Source organism: Bos indicus, chromosome 1 (assembly GCF_029378745.1).
Source record: "Bos indicus isolate NIAB-ARS_2022 breed Sahiwal x Tharparkar chromosome 1, NIAB-ARS_B.indTharparkar_mat_pri_1.0, whole genome shotgun sequence".
In the NCBI taxonomy this organism is placed as follows: Eukaryota; Metazoa; Chordata; class Mammalia; order Artiodactyla; family Bovidae; genus Bos; species Bos indicus.
This window is the reverse complement of record NC_091760.1, coordinates 65,728,252-65,745,000: the sequence shown is the minus strand read 5'-3', so window position 1 is coordinate 65,745,000 and position 16,749 is coordinate 65,728,252.

Sequence of the window (16,749 nt, the reverse complement as noted above, 5' to 3'; positions counted from 1 at the left end):
GTGAAGGACAGGGAAGCCTGGTGTGCTGCAGTCCATGGGGTCGCAGAGAGCCAAACACAACTTAGCAACTGAACAACAGCAACAGAGATATGGAAAGGTACCTGGGTCCACCCTAACTATTCTCCTTTTCTTATATGCTTTATAAAGACCTTGAGCCCTTCCTTAAAGAGTTCAGACACAGTTTAGAAGAAACAGAACTGACACACAAAAAATTATCCATCAAATTTTCCCTCAAGGAGCTGCAGAGTTCAGCAGAGCACAGTTAGATAGCAATGTTAAGACTTTCCAGGATTCACGAGCGGAGCAGCAGCTTCATTTCTAGCCTATTACTTATCACACATGGGTTCCCCTTCTTAGATGATTTAAATCTGTTCACAGAGTCTACAATCTTAGATACACAAATGCTAGGTAGTATAAGAAAATAAGGGCTTGCCTGGGAGGTCAGCTGGTAAAGAATCCACCTGCAATACAGGAGACCCTGGTTTGATTCCTGGGTCAGGAAGATCCTCTGGAGAAGGGATAGGCCACCCATTCCAGTATTCTTGGGCTTCCCTGGTGGCTCAGCTGGTAAAGAATCTGCCTGCAATGCAGGAGACCTGGGTTCAATCCCTGGGTTGGGAAGATCTCCTGGAGGAGGACATGGCAACCCACTCCAGTATTCCTGCCTGGAGAATCCCCATGGACAGAGGAGCCTGGAAGGCTACAGTCCATGGGTCACAAAGAGTTAGACATGACTGAGAGACTAAGCACATACAAAAAAAAAAAAAAGTACATGAATTTTGGATTCAGAAAGAATGGATTTGAATTCTAACTCATATGCTTATTAGCCATGTCCTTGGTCAAACCATTTGCCATCTTGTCCCTTCACACAGGAGGGGGACAGCACTAACAATTACCTTGCAGGTTCAGGGCAATGACTAAAATGATGTAGGTAGAGTGCCAGGCACAGGGTGAGAGGCTGATAAACGGTAGCTATGTCTACTCAGACTGTCACATCATAAAGCTGATGTCCTTACCAGAGGGGAGAGAAGCCTCACCAGTAGTAACAGCCACACTGATCTGGATGAAAGCTGTCAGTGTGGCCTTTTTTCAAACCCAGAGAGATTCCACCTCATCACCCTCCCTCGCCCAAAAGTTATAGGCTTCTGTTCCTGAGTTTCTTTAAATCTCCAAAGTGCCCAGAAGTGACTGATACATTTGGCATCTGGTAGATATTACTGAATGATGGCTTCTTTGTGGGGAAATACATCCTGCTTGAACTTACTCGGGTACTTGCGGATGATTCTGAAGGGCTGGTTGTTCACATCTGTCTTTGTTGGGTGGCAGACATATTTCTCATTTAACTTGACAGGGTATTTCAGGACAGAGAACACCCTGTAGAAGCCATGCATCTGCTCCTCCAGGACCTCCACTGTACTGCGGTTGCTTAGGTCCCTCTCTGCCCGGTCCAGCCAGGTGACATTGGGCATGAGGTACCAGCCCTTGGAGACGCATGTGGCCACGTCCTCATCATCAATCTTATCAAACTGCACCTGGGGCATTTCAGAGTCTGGTTGGAAAAAATAACAAAACAATTCGTTCTTTTTTTAATTTCAGCCACAAGAGGATCAGGCTAGCAGAAATCTTGCCCTGAGTTTTTCCATTAACCCTTATATAGGCAACACATCTTGAGGTTCACCATAGTTGAAATCTTGATCCAGGCACAGCGAGAGGATATCAGGATACACACATGCTCCTGCCCTCATCTACCACTACCAGTCTCATCTACCACTGCTGTCTTTATTTCTGGAAACTTAGCCTACTTGAGGGGATTCATTTCAGACTCTGCCGCCCTCAGATACCCTGCTGAGAATCACAGAAGATAGCAAATGATTATCAGCACCACTTTCCCGTCTCTTCCAACTCTTGCCCTGAGGAATTCTGCCATGCCTCCCTTCACCTTCATAAGACCACTCTCCATGTAATCCTGCAAAGAGTGAGGATCCTTGGGGCACTATAGAGATCCACTGATTCAGTCCAATCTTACATTTTAATAGTGAGAAGAGTGAGAAAATGAAGCCTGGAAAATCTAAATAATTTGACCAGAGTCATAGAATTACCACTTGGGCCTCCTGACTCCCAACACAGGGCTATTCTCCCCAAACCACACGTCATATCTCAGAGTTTTCACGTAGGTATTATGAAACATTTTGGCTTTTCAGTGTTACAGTTTGGTGAGTTTGGGATAGGACCAATGTTTTTGTTATGTTTTGTTTGCTTGTTGGAATGAATGAATGATGTATCCAGGTGTGGATGTAATACCTGCAGTTCAGAGCAATATTTTTAGATAAGATGAACTGACATTCTAAGTTCCTAACTCTCATCATAGGAATAAGAAATATGTATAATAATCTGAGCAGAAGAGAAAAAGTGAAAACATCAGAAGAAAAAATTTGTAGGTCTATCTTTGTGGACAGAGGCAGAGCTTGAAACCATGTTAATCCAATAATTCCCTTACCTTCTACTATTTGCTTATTTGTACTTTGACCTCTTCCATTTGGTGTGATGGCTGAGCATTTGTAGATAGCTTCATCCATGAAATCCACATTTCTTAATAAAAGTGATAGAGTCCCCTCAGAAATTTCCTCCAGATCCACAGAGACTCTTCCCTCATACAAGGAGCTTTGTTCCTCTAGTTGCTCGGTGTTATTGCTAAACTGGTAAACCAACTGCGAGAAAACTTCAAAAAAGTCATAGTACCTGAAAAATTGGTAAGATTCTTTATCATCCTCTACCTCATATTCCTCTTTGATGTCTTCTCGTTTCCAAGCAAATTCGAGATTTTCTGTGCCCTCCACAAAGAAGAAACGACAGGGAAGAGTGACATCAGTGGGAGGATGGGCCCGTAACTCTCCTACAGACACTTAGGACAGCAAAGAAGAAATGAAGCTAGTCAAGCATTTATAAAGCCCAGCGAACACTGCAGCACATAGGATTTGACAACAGATCAAATAAATCACTCTAGCTATTTCAAGCACAAAGGAGTTTGGTACAGAGAATTAGACATTTATAAAATCATTGGAAGGCTAGAGAAATGAGTCCAAAGAAGGGAATGAACTGAGACTTTGGTCCTTTTTTGCTTTAGACTCTGAACTGACTTCCGATTTCAGAACTAAAACATAGGCTCTTTTTGAGTCACGGGCATTCAGACTTGGACGGGAAATATACCATGGACTTTCCAGAATCTCCAGCTTAGCCACTGCAGATCTGGGGACTTCTTACCTCCATAATCACTTGATCTCTTCATACAGATTTTATGTGTTCTGTTCCTCTGGAGAACTCTAACTAATATATCAGGTAACATTTATTAAATTTTACCATGCATTAGACATATTCTCCGGAGAAGGCAATGGCACCCCACTCCAGTACTCTTGCCTGGAAAATCCCATGGATGGAGGAGTCTGGTAGGCTGCAGTCCATGGGGTCACTAAGAGTCGGGCACGACTGAGTGACTTCACTTTCACTTTTCACTTTCATGCGTTGGAGAAGGAAATGGGAACCCACTCCAATATTCTTGCCTGGAGAATCCCAGGGACAGAGGAGCCTAGTGGGCTGCCGTCTATGGGGTCGCACAGAGTCAGACACGACTGAAGCGACTTAGCAGCAGCAGCAGCAGACATATTCTAAGAGCTTTTCCTGAACTAATTCATTTAATCTGCATACTTACACCAAGGTAGATACTATTATTATCTTCAGTGTATTGTACTACTGAGAAAACCAAGGCACATTGAAGTGAAGTAAGTTGTTCAAGGACACAGAGCAAGTCAGAAATAGGGCTATGATTCAGACCGCAATAGCCTGGCCACACAGCTCTCTGTCTGAACTGGGTTCTATCTTCTAACAGTACTTTGGTTCACTTCAGTTGCTCAGTCGTGTCTGACTCTTTGTGACCCCATGAACCGCAGCACGCCAGGCATCCCTGTCCATCACCAATTCCCTGAAAGAAAGTGAAAGTGAAGTTGCTCAGTCGCTCAGTCGTGTCCAACTCTTTGCGACCCCATGGACTGTAGCCTACCAGGCTCCTCCCTCCATGGGATTCTCCAGGCAAGAGTACTGGAGTGGGTTGCCATTTCCTTCTCCAGGGGATCTTCCTTACCCAGGGATCGAACCCGGGTCTCCTGAATTCCAGGCAGACGCTTTAACCTCTGAGCCACCAAGTCTACCCAAACTCATGTCCATTGAGTCAGTGATGCCATCCAACCATCTTATCCTCTGTCATCCCCTTCTCCTCCTGCCTTCAATCTTTCCCAACATCAGGGTCTTTTCAAATCAGTCAGCTCTATGCATTAGGTGGCCAAAATATTGGAGTTTCAGCTTCAACATCAGTCCTTCCAATGAATATTCAGGACTGATTTCCTTTAAGATGGACTGGTTGGATCTCCTTGCAGTCCAAGGGACTCGCAAGAGTCTTCTCCAACACAGTTCAAAAGCATCAATTCTTTGGCCCTCAGCTTTCTTTATAGTCCAACTCTCATATCCATACATGATCACTGGAAAAACCATAGCCTTGACTAGATGGGACTTTTGTTGGCAGAGTATTGTCTCTGCTTTTTAACACTCTGTCTAGGTTGGTCATAACTTTCCTTCCAAGGAGTAGGCATCTTTTAATTTCATGGCTGCAATCACCATCTACATTGACTTTGGAGCCCCCCAAAATAAAGTCAGCCATTGTTTCCACTGTTTCCCCACCTATTTACCATGAAGTGATGGGACTGGATGCCATGATCTTAGTTTTCTGAATGTTGAGCTTTAAGCCAACTTTTTCACTCTCCTCTTTCACTTTCATCAAGAAGCTCTTTAGTTCTTCTTCACTTTCTGCCATAAGGGTTGTGTCATCTGCATATCTGCTGCTGCTGCTAAGTCATGTCAGTCGTGTCTGACTTTGTGCAACCCCACAGACGGCAGCCTACCAGGGTCCCACCCTTGGGATTCTCCAGGAAAGAATACTGGAGTGGGTTGCCATTTCCTTCTCCAGTGCTGCATATCTGAGGTTATTGGTATTTCTCCCTGCAATATTGATTCCAGCTTGTGCTTCATCCAGCCCAGCATTTCTCATGATGTACTCTGCATATAAGTTAAATAAACAGGGTGACAATATACAGCCTTGACATACTCCTTTTCCTATTGGGAACCAGTCTGTTGTTCCATGTCCAGTTCTAACTATTGCTTTCTGACCGTAGGCACTCTTTCTAAGTTTAATGAATAAAAAAAAGTGACTAATGAAATAAATGATCAAATGAATATAAAGAAAGACAGATGACAATGGAAAAAGGAGTCAGGGAGAAACAACTTGTCTGCCCTTTAGAAGGATGAATTTGCATATAAGAAAACAAAATGCCTTCCTGCTCAGATTGTTATTTGTCTGACATGGTTATCATCAAGAAGCAGTGAATTACACTGTGAAAACTCTTCTTAGATTTTAAATCCAAGTTCTAAGTTTAAGAACTAAGTTGCTAAACTTAAATTTAGTTCTAAGTTTTCTTTACTAGTCATTTGTAATTAGGCAAGTCAATCTCTCTTATGCTATAGTTTTTTTTACATATAATTAGGGTAGGAACACCTGTCCCAGCGTTGTTATGAAATGCCTTGGGATCTTCGGTTCAGTTTAGTTCAGTTGCTCAGTCATGTCCAACTCTTTGCGACCCCATGAATCGCAGCATGCCAGGCCTCCCTGTCCATCACCAACTCCTGGAGTTCACTCAGACTCACGTCCATCGAGTCAGTGATGCCATCCAGCCATCTCATCCTCTGTCGTCGCCTTCTCCTCCTGCCCCCAATCCCTCCCAGCATCAGAGTCTTTTCCAGTGAGTCAACTCTTCGCATGAGGTGGCCAAAGTACTGGAGTTTCAGCTTTAGCATCAGTCCTTCCAAAGAAATCCCAGGGCTGATCTCCTTCAGAATGGACTGGTTGCATCTCCTTGCAGTCCAAGGGACTCTCAAGAGTCTTCTCCAACACCACAGGTCAAAAGCATCAATTCTTCAGTGCTCAGCCTTCTTCACAGTCCGACTCTCACATCCATACAGGACCACAGGAAAAACCATAGCCTTGACTAGATGAACCTTTGTTGGCAAAGTAACGTCTCTGCTTTTGAATATGCTATCTAGGTTGGTCATAACTTTCCTTCCAAGGAGTAAGCGTCTTTTAATTTCATGGCTACAGTCACCATCTGTAGTGATTTTGGAGCCCAGAAAAATAAAGTCTGACACTGTTTCCAGTGCTTCCCCATCTATTTCCCATGAAGTGATGGGACCAGATGCCATGATCCTCGTTTTCTGAATGTTGAGCTTTAAGCCAACTTTTTCACTCTCCACTTTCACTTTCATCAAGAGGCTTTTTAGTTCCTCTTCACTTTCTGCCATAACGGTGGTGTCATCTGCATATCTCGGGTTATTGATATTTCTCCCGGCAATCTTGATTCCAGCTTGTGTTTCTTACAGTCCAGCGTTTCTCATGATGTACTCTGCATACAAGTTAAACAAGCAGGGTGACAATATACAACCTTGACGTACTCCTTTTCCTATTTGGAACCAGTCTGTTGTTCCATGTCCAGTTCTAACTGTTGCTTCCTGACCTGCATACAGGTTTCTCAAGAGGCAGATCAGGTGGTCTGGTATTCCCATCTCTTTCATAATTTTCCACAGTTTATTGTGATCCACACAGTCAAAGGCTTTGGCATAGTCAATAAAGCAGAAATAGATGTTTTTCTGGAACTATCTTGCTTTTTCCATGATCCAGCAGATGTTGGCAATTTGATCTCTGGTTTCTCTGCCTTTTCTAAAACCAGCTTGAAAATCTGGAAGTTCACAGTTCACATATTGCTGAAGCCTGGCTTGGAGAATTTTGAGCATTACTTTACTGGCATGTGAGATGAGTGCAATTGTGCGGTAGTTTGAGCATTCTTTGGCATTGCGTTTCTTTGGGATTGGAATGAAAACTGACCTTTTCCAGTCCTGTGGCCACTGCTGAGTTTTCCAAATTTGCTGGCATATTGAGTGCAGCACTTTCACAGCATCATCTTTCAGGATTTGAAATAGCTCAACTGGAATGCCATCACCTCCACTAGCTTTGTTCGTAGTGATGCTTTCTAAGGCCCACTTGACTTCACATTCCGGGATGTCTGGCTCTAGGTCAGTGATCACAACATCATGATTATCTGGGTCATGAAGATCTTTTTTGTACAGTTCTTCTGTGTATTCTTGCCACCTCTTCTTCATATCTTCTGCTTCTGTTAGGTCCATACCATTTCTCTCCTTAATCGAGCCCATCTTTGCATGAAATGTTCCCTTGGTATCTCTAATTTTCTTGAAGAGATATCTAGTCTTTCCCATTCTGTTGTTTTCCTCTATTTCTTTGCATTGATCGCTAAGGAAGGCTTTCTTATCTCTTCTTGCTATTCTTTGGAACTCTGCATTCAGATGTTTATACCTTTCCTTTTCTCCTTTGCTTTTTGCTTCTCTTCTTTTCACAGCTTTATGTAAGGCCTCCCCAGACAACCATTTTGCTTTTCTGCATTTCTTTTCCATGGGGATGGTCTTGATCTCTGTCTCCTGTACGATGTCATGAACCTCATTCCATAGTTCATCAGGCACTCTATAAGATCTAGGCCCTTAAATCTATTTCTCACTTCCACTGTATAGTCATAAGGGATTTGATTTAGGTCATATCTGAATGGTCTAGTGATTTTCCCTACTTTCTTCAGTTTAAGTCTGAATTTGGTAATAAGGAGTTCATGATCTGAGCCACAGTCAGCTCCCGGTCTTGTTTTTGTGGACTGTATAGAGCTTCTCCATCTTTGGCTGCAAAGAACATAATCAATCTGATTTCGGTGTTGACCATCTGGTGATGTCCATGTGTAGAGTCTTCTCTTGTGTTGTTGGAAGAGGGTGTTTGCAATGACCAATGCATTTTCTTGGCAAAACTCTATTAGTCTTTGCCCTGCTTCATTCCGTATTCCAAGGCCAAATTTGCCTGTTACTCCAGGTGTTTCTTGACTTCCTACTTTTGCTTCCAATCCCCTATAATGAAAAGGACGTCTTTTTTGGATGTTAGTTCTAACAGGTCTTGTAGGTCTTCATAGAATCGTTCAACTTCAGCTTCTTCAGCGTTACTGGTTGGGGCATAGACTTGGATTACTGTGATATTGAATGGTTTGCCTTGGAAACGAACAGAGATCATTCTGTCATTTTTGAGATTGCATCCAAGTACTGCATTTCGGACTCTTTTGTTGACCATGATGGCTACTCCATTTCTTCTGAGGGATCTTGGGATCTTAGGGACACTTTTTATATGACAAGGTTCAACCATTTTCCAGAGGGACAGAAGGAGTGGACCAGATGGATGAATACCTTAGTAAGCTTCTGCTCTTCCCAGTCTCTCTCATAAAAATGTGCAGTTCACTCATGAAAGGTCCTTAATTCTAGCTTCTCAGGTTATATCCAGGAGGTCTTGCTACAGCTGTATACTTTCTAGCCCCAAGGGAGAAGGTCTTAGACTCAGGAATCCAAAGGCTCTAGTCAAAGAATCATGAAACAGGAACTGTCGATGATGTAATTGGTAATATAAAAGCCAAGCTCTGACTGATTTGTCTGCAGATGGTCCTACTTGAATCTGAGTAACCCTTTTGTCTATTTCAATCTGTTTTATTTCTAGGCCTTTGTATCTTTAGCTTCCCAAGGTCCAAGAAACTGAGTCAAAAGCTCAGCTGAAAGATACCATATCTAAAGCACCTCATATTAGACTGTCACTGTTGTTAAAAATACATTATTAGTTTTCTCTTTTTCACTTACATATATACCCTTTCCTTTAATTTATTTGGTTGGGTTGTTCCTAACTATGAATGGATTACCATTTCACTTTGCCTTACTTCTCCCTTCTACACACACACACACACACACACACACACACACACAGTAGCCAAGCATCCAAAGAAAAGAACCAGTAAATGTAATCTGGGTGGACCTGGCCTTGCACTAACTCCTGATTCGATCCCTGGCTGCATCTCGTAAGGATGCCTTCCACTGCTGCCAGCTTTAAGAGACCGGCAGAGCTGCTGAAGGTCCCTGAGAAACTGAATGTATCTGAAATCTATAAATGTGTTTGATCACTTTTCAAGTAATTATATTGCAGGTTTTGGATACATGTGATTTTTTAAAGAAATTTTTGCATATATGTTTTTGCTTAGCTGAATTACATTAACTTTTTCAATGTCATGGGGTTGCAAAGAGTCAGACACAACTGAGAGACTGATCTGATCTGATATACTATTTATCTCAACATTTTTTAAGAACTGAATATAAAAACTTATACAAACTCTGTGTTGACTGCCCATCCAGAATTTTTAGGACAGACCTGATCTCAAATATTCTGTGATGCTATACTCTAAATCGACATTTATCAGGCACTTGAAGTGGGGAGGACTGTCCAGATTTTTTTTTTAATTGAGGGAGTTCGAATTATAGATGTAAATAAGTGTAATTATCCAGATATGGCCTCGAATGAACAATTCAAGTTGGCAGTGCAGGTGGCAAGGCTTTTCTCATTTAAAAACATGAAAACAGAATAAACAATAATGCTTTACTACTTGGGTTTGTTAGATTTTCCCATCTGTTCTTCACCGTTTCCTGTTAAACAAATAGGGCATTGTTAATATCATCTTAAAAAAATGAGAAAACTGAGGTTCAGAGAGATTAAGTCATTTGTTTGTTTCTTTTTTAACCTCCAAATCAGTATTTCCCTCAGTATCCTAAGTTGTTTCAGAACTATCCATAAAGATTTTTTGAAAAGTAACTCACCTACATTATGAATAAGTAGAAGTATGTTGAAAGTCACCAAAAAGAAAGACATTCCATAAGGAACAGAAAGAAAAGCAGAAAATTTGCTTCAGTTAAGAAAGAATGTGAATCAGCACAACTCAGCCGCCACCCCACTGGGTCCAAGAAAGGCCCCCACAGACACCACTGTCAAGCTCCATGCCCACTGGATGCACTCAGCTGACAGAGGCTTCCAGCACTTCAGCATTCCGTGTGAGATTGTCCACTGAGTCAAGTTCACCCAGGCTGATCGTAGACAGTTTGTTTGATTTGCTATATGAACCTGGAACTCTGTTTCTACAATATGCAAGTCTGTCTCTATAGGCGAGTTACATTTGAATTATTCTGGATCAGAGTTAGCCCTAAGATGGTGTTTGACAGATCAGTGACAGCTTCCCGAGCAATTGTCACTGGTCTTTCTGGATGTTGCTTGGGGGAAGTCAGCAGTGGGGGAGGTATAACTAGTAGATATCCAGGTGCATCTGAAAGTTATGGATTGATGCTTCCCAAACAGAGAAAAATAACAAGAGACAGTACTAAACACATCTGCCCAGCCAGGGCAGCACTTTACTGGGAATGGTATGAACAAGCCTGGGACATCTTTGGAGCGGGTAGAAAGGGCTCGGGGAATACTCAGCCTCTTTAATAAGCTCTGACCAGACCACCTGACCTGCCTCTTGAGAAATCTGTATGCAGGTCAGGAAGCAATAGTTAGAACTGGACATGGAACAACAGACTGGTTCCAAATAGGAAAAGGAGTACATCAAGGCTGTATATTGTCATCCTGCTTATTTAACTTATATGCTGAGTACGTCATGAGAAACGCTGGACTGGAAGAAACACAAGCTTGGAATCAAGATTGCCGGGAGAAATATCAATAACCTCAGATATGCAGATGACACCACCCTTATGGCAGAAAGTGAAGAGGAACCAAAAAGCCTCTTGATGAAAGTGAAAGTGGAGAGTGAAAAAGTTGGCTTAAAGATCAATATTCAGAAAACAAAGATCATGGCATCCGGTCCCATCACTTCATGGGAAATAGATGGGGAAACAGTGGAAATAGTGTCAGACTTTTTTTGGGCTCCAAAACCACTGCCGATGGTGACTGCAGCCATGAAATTAAAAGACGCTTACTCCTTGGAAGGAAAGTTATGACCAACCTAGATAGCATATTCAAAAGCAGAGACATTACTTTGCCAACAAAGGTCCGTCTAGTCAAGGCTATGGTTTTTCCTGTGGTCATGTATGGATGTGAGAGTTGGACTGTGAAGAAGGCTGAGCGCTGAAGAATTGATGCTTTTGACCTGTGGTGTTGGAGAAAACTCTTGCGCGTCCCTTGGACTACAAGGAGATCCAACCAGGCCATCCTAAAGGAGATCAGCCCTGGGATTTCTTTGGAAGAAATGATGCTAAAGCTGAAACTCCAGTACTTTGGCCACCTCATGCAAAGAGTTGACTCATTGGAAAAGACTCTGATGCTGGGAGGGATTGGGGGCAGGAGGAGAAGGGGACGACAGAGGACGAGATGGCTGGATGGCATCACTGACTTGATGGACATGATTCTGAGTGAACTCCGGGAGTTGGTGATGGACAGGGAGGCCTGGCGTGCTGCGATTCATGGGGTCGCAAAGAGTCGGACACGACTGAGCGACTGAACTGAACTGAACTGAACTGACATAAATGTACATCTGCAGCAAGTAAAGGCCTGGATCCAGTCTCCCTCTCCGGTGTCGTCTCTCACTATTCCCCTACACCTGAAGTTCCACCAGTAGCATCCCTAAGTCATGGTGCTATTCCAGCCCTCCTTGCCTGGCACATCCCCTATCACCACTACCGTCATCTGCCCTCCACAACTCACTTGTCATTCAAAATTCCACCACTTCCTATCATCTATTCAGGAGAAAAATAGAACTCCACAGTCCCCCAGGTCTATGATACATCAGAATAAGGGCAAATATATATATCAAATATTAACAAATGCCAAATTTAATATTCAAAGTAAGCCTGTGAAATGATTGCTATTATCTCTATTTTTTCCTCTTCTTTATTATCTCCATTTTATAAGTGAGGAAACTAAGGCATAGAGAGGGTAAATAATTCATCAGGGTTACACAGAACCAAGATGCTCATCTTTCAGGTTAGTTGAAGCCTGTCATGTCACCTAAATTCTGTCCTGATAATCCCTGCACTTTCACTGAAAACCTTGGGACGTCTCATCACCTAGGGTCTCCACGAAAAGAACAGGAAGCTCATGGCTGATGAAGCAGATGGTTTGTGAAGTCTTTTTGCTAGAAGCCTATTGGACCCTGAAAAATATGTGCTCTGTGCATTGAATATTAAAGATACAAAAGTCTTCAGAAGAACAAGAGGATAAAGAAACAGCCCTTGCTAGTAAATGTCTAAATAAAGCATTTCTGGGGTCAGTGGGACAAGCAGAAAGAGTCTTTGCTAAAAATATATACTCTGACTAGGAATATGACTAGTGACAACTACTGATTTAAGAAACATCTCCCCATGGTGTATGTAGCAAAAAATTTTAAGCTATATCTAAAGTAATAAAAGATAATATGTCAGATAGCAGTTACTAGAGCTACAGATAGTTAATAGAGACTAGTCAAATGTCATGGAGATAAAAAGTTGTAGGAATATAAAATACCTTTTCAACTCAATGAAATTTCATTATCTTTTCCCAAGATTAAAAGTTTTTCATCATTATTAAAGATATAAATCCTAAAGCCTTCCTGATTCCCCCACCTGGTTAGACATAATCATTCTTCCGTACTTCCAACATATTTTGTACTTCTATATAGTGCTCTCACACATTTAATAGAGGATATTTTAATGACTCTAATAGTAACACATTTTAATTGCTTTAAAATGTTAGAAAAATGGAAAAGAATAAAGAAGAAGATTACAACCATTTGTAAGTCCATCACCCAGACAACCACTACTACCATTTTGGGAATATGTACACATACTCAGTATGTGTACTTTTTAAGAGAGCTAAATTTGTATACAATTTAGTGTGCAGTTTAAATTTCCTCATGACATTGTTTTATGATCATTTCCTCATCATTAAAATTCCTACAATCTGGTCTACTCTTTTTTATAGTTATGTGTGTGCATATCTTATCATCCCTACTAGACTGTAAGCCTCCTAAGGGCCTGCCTAGGTCCTCTCTTCCATATTTCCTTAATTGTGTTCATATGAGACCCAATATGTATTTATTGCCTTAATTAAATTAAATTTAATTTAGTGTAATATTCTTACAAATTTTCATTCTATAATGGGAAAAAGCAGAAAAAAGAAATTCATACACTACTGAAGATGAGCTCAACTGTGCCAAGGCAGAAGCTCTAGCAGTGTACCCAGTATTGCCTGCACCCTTTTCACCTCTCATTTACAGAAAGCCTATGAGAAGATTATGAACTAGCTTGATGTACAGGCATACATGGTCCCCTTTAGGGACCACATACAGTTGGAGTAGATACCTAAATAATTCAGGCATGTTATCCATCATTTGGCTCTCCAGTTCACAATCAAGGCCTACAATTGTCCCAAAGAGTCTATTGAAAGAGCTTACCTGTATCACAGCTGGTCCCTCTGATCAGCTAGGTGAGAAGCAAGTGAGATGGAGTCGGCATGTCTTCAGAGGAATGGCTGTGTGGCAGTCCTCAGGGAGAGGGCTTGGTGATACTGTTATTATCAAGCTGTTTCAGCAAAAGCTCAGCAAAGAGCTCTGTGAGATGCAATATGTCTCATGGCAAAATTTGTTGACTTAAAAAAAGAGTGCTTGCGAGGCATTATGGCTGAAGAGTGGAACTAGTAGAACACCATCAAGTCCAATATTGGAGAATCATTCTGCACCCAACTTTTAAAAATCACATTTTTGAAGAATAACTAAATAACATGGAAAATGCTCACTATACAATTTTTAGTGAACAAAATTAAAATACAAAACTTAACATATGTTTATACACATGTATTATTTCAGTTTTGTGAGGGAAAAAAATGTGTACATATAGAAAAGGAAGGAAATACATTAAAAACTCAGTGGTGGTTACTTCTGGATGGTGAGATTATGTGTGATTTTTTTAGTTGTTTTTTATTACACATCTCTGAATTTTCTGTAATGACCTTTTATATTTACATTGTAATAAATACTTTATAGCTGAAAAACTAATGAAAAGGACAAACAGAATTTACACACATAATGTGGTACAGACAGAGTACAGGAAAGAGAGCAAATGAGATTTATTCTCCATTCTCTTCCTCTTAGGAATGAGTATGGCTTGTGTCTCCTGTTTAAGGTCTTTCTGATTAACCTTTAAATTCAAGTTCAGTGGTGGCCTGCTCTTTATTAGGGTGCCTTTCCCTCTCCCACCACAGCAATCCACAGTAATCCACAGCAAATGGATTACTGAGTCTGAACTGGGTTGCCCTAGTCCTTATACTCAGCACAAAATGCAGGTGAATTACAGACAAGGGTTTGAAGAAACACTTGGCAAATAAGACAAAGACATAAACAGCAGGCCTCCTGCTGGGGATCCATGCCGGAGGCATCTTTACCTTGGATCCCTGACCCCTTCTGACTGTGAATGAAGCAGTTAGTTCCTCCCCTTGCATCTCCAGAACCTCTCAGTTCCTCTAATCATCTTTAGTGGTTGAGTAAAGGAAAGACCTATGAAGTTTTGAAGTAAACTTAAAATAACAAACATGAACTGTTGAGGAATGTCTTTTTTTAAAAAAGCTCCTACGACATCTACCATAGACCTTTTACACAGTTGCTCAATACAACAATTGTGGAATGGAACATAATAGAATGAAATAATTGTGATCAGTTCATATCTGCTGCTGCTAAGTTGCTTCAGTCGTGTCCAACTCTGTGCGACCCCATAGACGGCAGCCCACCGGGATCCGCCGTCCCTGGGATTCTCCAGGCAAGAACACTGGAGTGGGTTGCCATTTCCTTCTCCAATGCATGGAAGTGAAAAGTGAAAGTGAAGTCGCTCAGTCGTGTCCGACTCTGGCGACCCCATGGACTGCAGCCTACCAGGCTCCTCCTTCCATGGGATTTTCTGAGCAAAAGTACTGGAGTGGGGTGCCATTGCCTTCTCCCCAGTTCATATCACTTCTCTCTAATTCCCACTACAGGACTTGAGACTTGATCTATATTTGACTTCCACTCTGAGGCAGAGGAGAAACATCCTGATGTTACCACAACAGTCTTGAGAAATGAGGAAGAATATTTTGTCCCCATAGACAAAGCTCTTTCTATAGGTGCCACACTCCCTCAAACCTAGGAGTTTTTCACGTATGTCTACGTGAGCTAATAAGGAAATGGGATTTTTGAAGAAATGAATCAGAGATGCTCTCCTCACCTGATATCCATACCTCTCCCAGCATGATCTAGACCAACTTATCATTACAAACATTACTGCTCCTTTGTATGATACAATAACAGTACATCTTAGATTTGGGGGACAAAGTTACAATTTAAAATATTTTCTCCCATTATTCTCCGAAGTGCACCAATACTGGGCTATCATAACCACCAGGGCAAAGCATATCAGCCAAATCAGACCCTTCACCATTTCCTAGACACAAGCTTTCCTTCTCGTTTTTGCCATTCTTTCTAAAGAAATACCTTCCTCATTCTTTTCCTCTCTGATTTCTTATGCTTCATCCCATCTCTACCAAAACCCCACCACCCAGTGAAGGCTTTCCTAACTGCAGAAGCCTGAGATTGTCTCTTTCCTCTGAATTCTCATAGTATTTGTTTATGTCGCTATATGACAGTTAGCAAATGCTACTTAATATTTTAATTGCTTTGGGTTTATAACAGCTTTATTGAGATAAAATCCACATATTATACAATTCATCTAATGTGTATAACTCAATGATTTTAGTATATGCACAGTTATATGTACAACCATCACAATCAACTTTAGAACATCTTCATCACCCCAAAAAGAAACTCTGTAGCCATTAACAGTCACTCCCTATACCCACCTCTCTCCAGCCCCTGATAATCATTAATCTATTTTTTGTTTCTATGAAAGTGAAAGTGTTAGTCATTCAGTCATGTCCTACTCTTTGTGAGTAGGACTGTAGCCTGCCAGGCTCTTCTGGCCATGGAATTCTCCAGGCAAGAATACTGGAGCAAGCTGCCATTCCCTTCTCCAGGAGAACTTCCTCATCCAGAGATCAAACTCAGGTCTCCTACGATGCAGGCGGATTCTTTACTGTCTGAGCCACCAGGGAAGCCCTTTTTGTTTCTATAGATTTGCCTGTTTTGTTGGACATCTCAAGTAAATGGAATTTTACATCATGTGGTCTTTTGTGACTAGTTTCTTCTAGTCACCTGTGTTCTCATAGTGTTTTAAAGATTGACACGTTGTAACACATATCAATAATTCATTCATTTTTATTCCTAAATAATATTCCACTATATGGATAAATAAACACATTTTTAAAATCCATTCATCAGTTGATAGAAATTTGGGTTGTTTCCACTTTTGGCTGTGATGAACCATGCTGCTATGAACATTTGTGCACAAGTTTTTGTTGGATATATTTTTTCAGGTCTCTTGGATAGACACCTAAGAGTGGAATTGCTGGGTCATTATCTTTATCCTTTTGGGAAGTCTCTCTCTTTATCCTTTTGAGGAACTATGAGACTGCACCATTTTACATCCCTGCCAGCAGTGTATGAGGATTCCAGTTTCTCCACATCCTCATGAGTTTATATCTATCTTTTGGTTTTAGTCATCCTAGCGGGTGTGAGTGGTATCGCTTTGTGGTTTTGATTTGCATTTGCTAATGATGTTGAGCATCTTTTCATGTACTTACTGGCTATTTGTAGGTCTTCTTTGGAGAATTGTCTAACAGGTGTTTTG